The sequence below is a fragment of the Sapajus apella genome, unplaced genomic scaffold (assembly GCF_009761245.1).
Source record: "Sapajus apella isolate SASKATOON/1434 unplaced genomic scaffold, GSC_monkey_1.0 scaffold146, whole genome shotgun sequence".
Classification (NCBI taxonomy): Eukaryota; Metazoa; Chordata; class Mammalia; order Primates; family Cebidae; genus Sapajus; species Sapajus apella.
In genome coordinates this window covers 1,083,097-1,088,849 of record NW_022437086.1, presented here as the reverse complement: position 1 = coordinate 1,088,849, position 5,753 = coordinate 1,083,097, and positions in this window count along the sequence as shown.

Here is a 5,753-nt window from a genome sequence, read left to right as displayed (position 1 = left end):
AAAAGTCAAGCTGGGAACTGCTAAGGGCAAACTTGCTTCCCATTCTATCCAAAGTCACCTGTCTGCTCACCGAGGTAAATGCATGTCTGATTGCCTCATTTGGGAAGGATAATCGGCAACTCAAAAGAATGAAGCCATTCATATTTATCTAACTATGATCTTGAGTCCCCATCTGGCCATCTCTTCAAGTTGTCTCACCTTTCAGGACTGAACCAATTTATAGATTATACATAATGATTGATGCCTCATGTCTCCCTGAAATGTATAAAACCAAGCTGTGCTCCTACCACCTGGGGCACATGTTGTCAGGACCTCATGAGGATGCACCACGGGTGTGGGCATCCTCAAACTTGGCAAAATAAACTCCCTAAAAAATCTGAGACCTGTCTTAGATTTTCAGGGTCTATACATGTAACATTGGATGTTAAGGTTTGTAAAACAGACACTATCCTATCTACTATTACAACTATACTGCCAATTAACCTCAGACTTTCTCCACAAAATAACAAATGTTGATGTGGTACAAATAATATATTTAAACTTCAATAATATTGCAAGTTGTAATATGCATACTTTTCATTTTTTAATACTGTTTTGACTACTTTAACGCTGTAGGAAAAATTAGTACTTAAAACACGAATAAAAGTGTTTAAAGGGGGTGGACATGTTTCTTCCAGCCTTAGTCTTGGGGTGACTTGAAAGACACCTGCCCATCACCAGCTATCATCCCAGCTGTCATGATGGTGGCTCTAAGTGTTTCTCCTTTCTCTATATGAAGATCAAACTCTAGAAACAAACCCAAATCTTACAATACATTATGACATGCCATGATGAGGAGCAGCCAAAGCCTCAAGCAAGGGATGCTACTGAAAACAAGACTTGTAGAATATAGTGTGTAAAAGCAAAGCCAGTGTCAGAGTTCCTTCCTCTGCACACAGGGAGCAGACAGGAGGCTTTTGCCTCACCTTCCTCACATAGCCTGCAGCCACATCTCCCCAGGTCAGACTTGAGGAGAATGAAACTCTGGTCTTCACTGTGGACACACTACCAGGTTCTCCAAAGCCATGGCCTCTCCTCCGGTGGGTCCCGAGGAGAACAAAGGTCTGGTTCTAACCCTAACCCTGTCCCTAGACTTTTGACTCTGACCCTAAACCCTGATCCATACCCTGGTCCCTAATTCTGACCCTGACTTTGACCCTTTTATCTTGACCCTGACCATGAACCCACCTCTAACCATATTTCCAGCCCTGACCCTGACCCTAATTCTAACCCTAACCCTATTATTATATTTACAATCTATCTCTAATCTCACCCTCTAATGCTAAACAGCTGTACCCAAAAGCACTTTTGGATTAACTTCTTTTCCTTGAATTCTCTAAGGACATCCTAAAGGAGATGTCATTATGTATTCTGCAGTCCCTCTGAGTGGTATGGCTTCAGATAAAAAGTTCTAATACTTTGCAAGACAGAAGAAGTGTAAAGGGTAGCAGCACCGGGTTGTCATGAATGCATGCTGGCATTCACGATAGTCATTGGTGCTGTTCTCCACATATTTTCAGTTCATTTTTTATGAATGCATTCTGCCTGTTGCATCCCACTTACTTATGGCCACATTACTTTTTTTTTTTTTTTTCTCATTGGAGGTGAGAAGAAATAATACTTGACTTTTTCAGGAGAAATCTTCCAGAAAGAGTTCTATCCAGCATGCTTTTTGTCTTTTCTATAGCAATGGGGATCTTATTGATGGTACCTCCTTCAGCCTCGATTCCTGTGTTAGGATGACACAGCACAAAGCTACCTCTCACCTGGCCCATGATGAGATGCAAATAAGTGAGGAAGAAAATTTTTGAGCCACCGAAACTTGGAGATTGTTTGTTACCGTGGTTTAACCTAGCCCTGACTGACTGATGCAAGGCTGAAGAATGAGTCAGAACTGGGTTTGGACATGTGAGGTGCACTCCTCCAGGCTAAGTAAAATTCAAGTCTTGTTGCAAAGGTAACAGCGAGCACAATGTGTTATTAGGGTGAGTGTGGGATAAATAAGGTATATCAGGTGAGAATATTGAGAAACTCAACATTAAAAGACAGTGGTAATTTGGACTGTGGAGAGATTCCAATGTCCTACCTAGCATTTGAGACTGTGTTGGCTGAACAAACTCATTAAGAACCCTAAATGAAGGCTTGGGTTAAATATCCAAGGGTGTCTAATCTCCCAATTATTCATCCTAGAATGGGCAGAGTCCTTCACCCCATTCTAGGGAGACTTCCAAAAGAAAAAACACCTGCATTTCTCCAACAACCACATCAAGAGACTTTCCTGCACTTTTGACCTGTGGCTAACACTCCTCACCTTTCATTCTGTCCTCAGTGTTTTGGGGAAACACCTTTAACTCTGTATGACTTACAGATTATCAAGTGGCCCTTGTAATTCCCTCCAGAGATAGAAAAGACTAATGATGAGGGAGTCTGAGCTCACAACAACAAGCAGGCCTGTGTGCTCAGCAGCCACGTGGCTCATCTGCTAGACAATACCTACATACGATGATCTGCAATGTTGCTTTACACAAGGGGACACTCTCCTGACTCAGAAGGTTTAATTGCACACCTACTTCTTTTTCTGCCCTCTTGAGCTCCTAAAATGAAAACCCTGGGGTGATACAGTGAGTCAAAGGAGGGCCAACCGTATCATAGCTAAATAAAGATCCCTAAAAAATCTCTGGCCTAAGATTACAGCCTCAGCTGGGTAAATCTGAATGTGCTGACTTAGCAGGAGCGGCCACATGAAATGGATCTCTCCAGCAATGAATAAAGAGTTTATTCGGCGGGGAGACCTGGCAGTAATTTGTCAAAAGCCCAGCTCATTTAACAAAGGAAGGTTCTGCCTTTATATAGGCTTATACTTTAGATGTTACACGTGGAAGAATCTTAGGTTTATAGTTTTAAGAATCACATATGAAAGGATTCCGGTTTACAGTTTAGGATTCACATGCGAAAAGGTCTCTGTTTACAGTTTCAGGAATCACATATGAAAGGGTTCTGGTTTACAGTTTTAAGACTCACATGTGAAAAGGTCTCTGGTTTGATCTTGTTTTAAGTAAAAATAGTGTCTTCCAGAGAGTTTCCCCAAGACCAACTGTGTTATTTTCAGGAAAGAGATTCAGCAGTCCAGCTGGCCTGTTCTCTCTTCTATTGAGCTGCACAGTGGATGACAGAGGGGGAGGGAATTCCAAATGCCTGGCTCTCCTTCCTCACTGACAGTGGACATGGGAGAGTGAAGGTGGTCAAAATGTTCACATTAAAGAACTTCCACACAGATTGCAAGAAAAGAGAAAGGAATGGAGATGGCAGCATGAGTCCCTACAATGGAAGCAGATGTTTTGAGATCAGTTATATTTTTTCTGACAAAAATTAGACACAGAAACCAAAGTTTAGCCTGAGGCTACAATTAATTGGGCAATAAGCCAGAGGCACATGTGGTACAGACAGATTTAAACACTTCTCCCTTATATTCATATAAATACTAAATTAATATCATAATATAAACACTTGGGTCTACAGTAGTATTAATGGAGATCTCACAAACAGGTTTGACATTTGAAGGTTAGTACTGATGGTCTACAGAATTCATTTTGTTCCAGAGAGAGAAAGAGAGGACTTTCTTGGGTCCCTTCAGGAACGCATTTGGCTTTGCCTCATCTTGTATGTATGTTTGAACTATGCATACGGCAGAAGAAAACATGAGGATTTCACAGATTTAAGGTGTCAAAAGTCACTGGGTGCTTTAAGAAGCCTGGGATTCTTCTGGTGGAAAAATAAGTTTGTTGAGACAAAATGAGTTGGAGAAGGTTGTTATTGAAGTGAAGCAGAATTGCTTTTACTAATCTGCTTATTACCCTCACCCTCACCTCCACCTTTACCCACCTTACCCTCTAACCCTAAACCCTAACCCCCTGACCCTAACCCTACCCCTACCCCAATCCCTCATCCTACTCTTTAGCCCTGACCGTTGACCCCTGACCCTGACCCCTAAACCCTGACATCAACCCTAAACTTAACCCCTACCCCTACCCCTAACCTTAACCCTTTACATCTGCCCAGATTCTCCAGCAGAAGCAGGGACCCTTGGCTCCCAGCTGTGCACCACCGCATCTGGCACAGGACTCCGTAGCAGTCCCCAAATAGGCACCTTAATGCCCACTGTGCCAGCCATGCAGTGCAAGCCCAGGGTGTATTCTCACCTCCAGAACCAGGACCCAGTGCCTGCATCACACTGATCAGGGCTGAAGTGAGCTGGGGCACCCAAGGTCTTCCTAAGACCAAGGCTATCTCGTGCCTCCTGTTAGAGTGAGAAGCAGACCCAGCAGCACCACACTCCCCCTCCTTCCCTCCGAGGCAGCTCGGCAACCTTCCAAGTAAGGGGCTTTTCCCTGATGATACTCCAAGCACAAAGCACTGGACTTTCACACAGTGAGGCTGCACACATTATTCTGTGTAGATGCCCACCTAGGCCACTGGGAGAAAGGGTGGTAGAGGGACCCTCATGTTGCCCTGTGGTATACATGCTCTGGTTCATACGACTGCAAGCCATTTATGAGAAACTCAAGCTGAAACATTACTTGTTCCCAACTTTTTGTTGGCAGAGGATTTACAATGTACACTCCCAAACAAGCTAGCCACAGAGCACACTGACTATCTCCCCTCTTAAGTTGCTCTGAGGGCCTCCACATCAGTCCTAGAATTGGAAGATTGGTGGAGAAGAACTGGGATGTTGAGGGGGTACTGGATACTTGCTGGACACCAGCCTCCCCTTACCTAGGCTTACAGATCCCATATCCTAAGCTCAGCCCAGATGCCGCCTGACCGAATCAGACATTATAACGTACACAGTTCTTGATAGCAGGACTTACAGATGCAAAACTCTAAGGCAAAGGATTGTAACAACTCCTTGGTGTCTCAAGGAACTAAAACACTGCCTAGCACAAGTGCACCATCAACCTTATCACTAAATAAGCCTCTATATTTTATTCACATCTTTGATTGTGGAAATGATGTGATAAACACATTGGACTAAAGACCTCTGAGATCTCTTCACGGGATCCTATCTAGTGGACCCCCAGATCTGCCAACACAGAGAAGGCATCGTAAACATGTGCAGGACAGAGGCGAGACAAAACTGTCTCTCTCAGCCTCAAAGTGGCCTGGCAGTCACAGGAACGCCATGTGGGGTCTGACAAGTACGATGAATCAAGCTTTCAGCTTGAGGCACCCCAGTGCACCGCCAAACCAATTTGTGCCTAACAAACAACAATCAGCCAGCCTACTCTCCCTAATGAAACGTTCTCCCCAGGGCCTGAAAACTTGGGGGATAATTCCTCCCACCTCAGGCCCGGTCACAAGGTACAAGACCACTTGCACCAGCAGCGTGGGTCAGCAAGAGAGCAGAAGGCAGAAGAGAACAGGCCGGATGATAAGTACCCCCTGAAGATCAAGAGAGAGGCCATCTAGGTACCACGTAGCAGTTACATCACACTGGAACACCCCATTTACAGGAGACTAGAAAACCCTGCCTCACCCTCACTTGGGGCTGACGCCATTTTAAGCCTGAGCCGGTCTGCACCCAGGTATTCATTAAAACAGCATGTTGCGGCCGGGTGCGGTGGCTCAAGCCTGTAATCCCAGCACTGTGGGAGGCCTAGGGGGGTGGATCACGAGGTCAAGAGATCGAGACCATCCTGGTCAACATGGTGAAACCC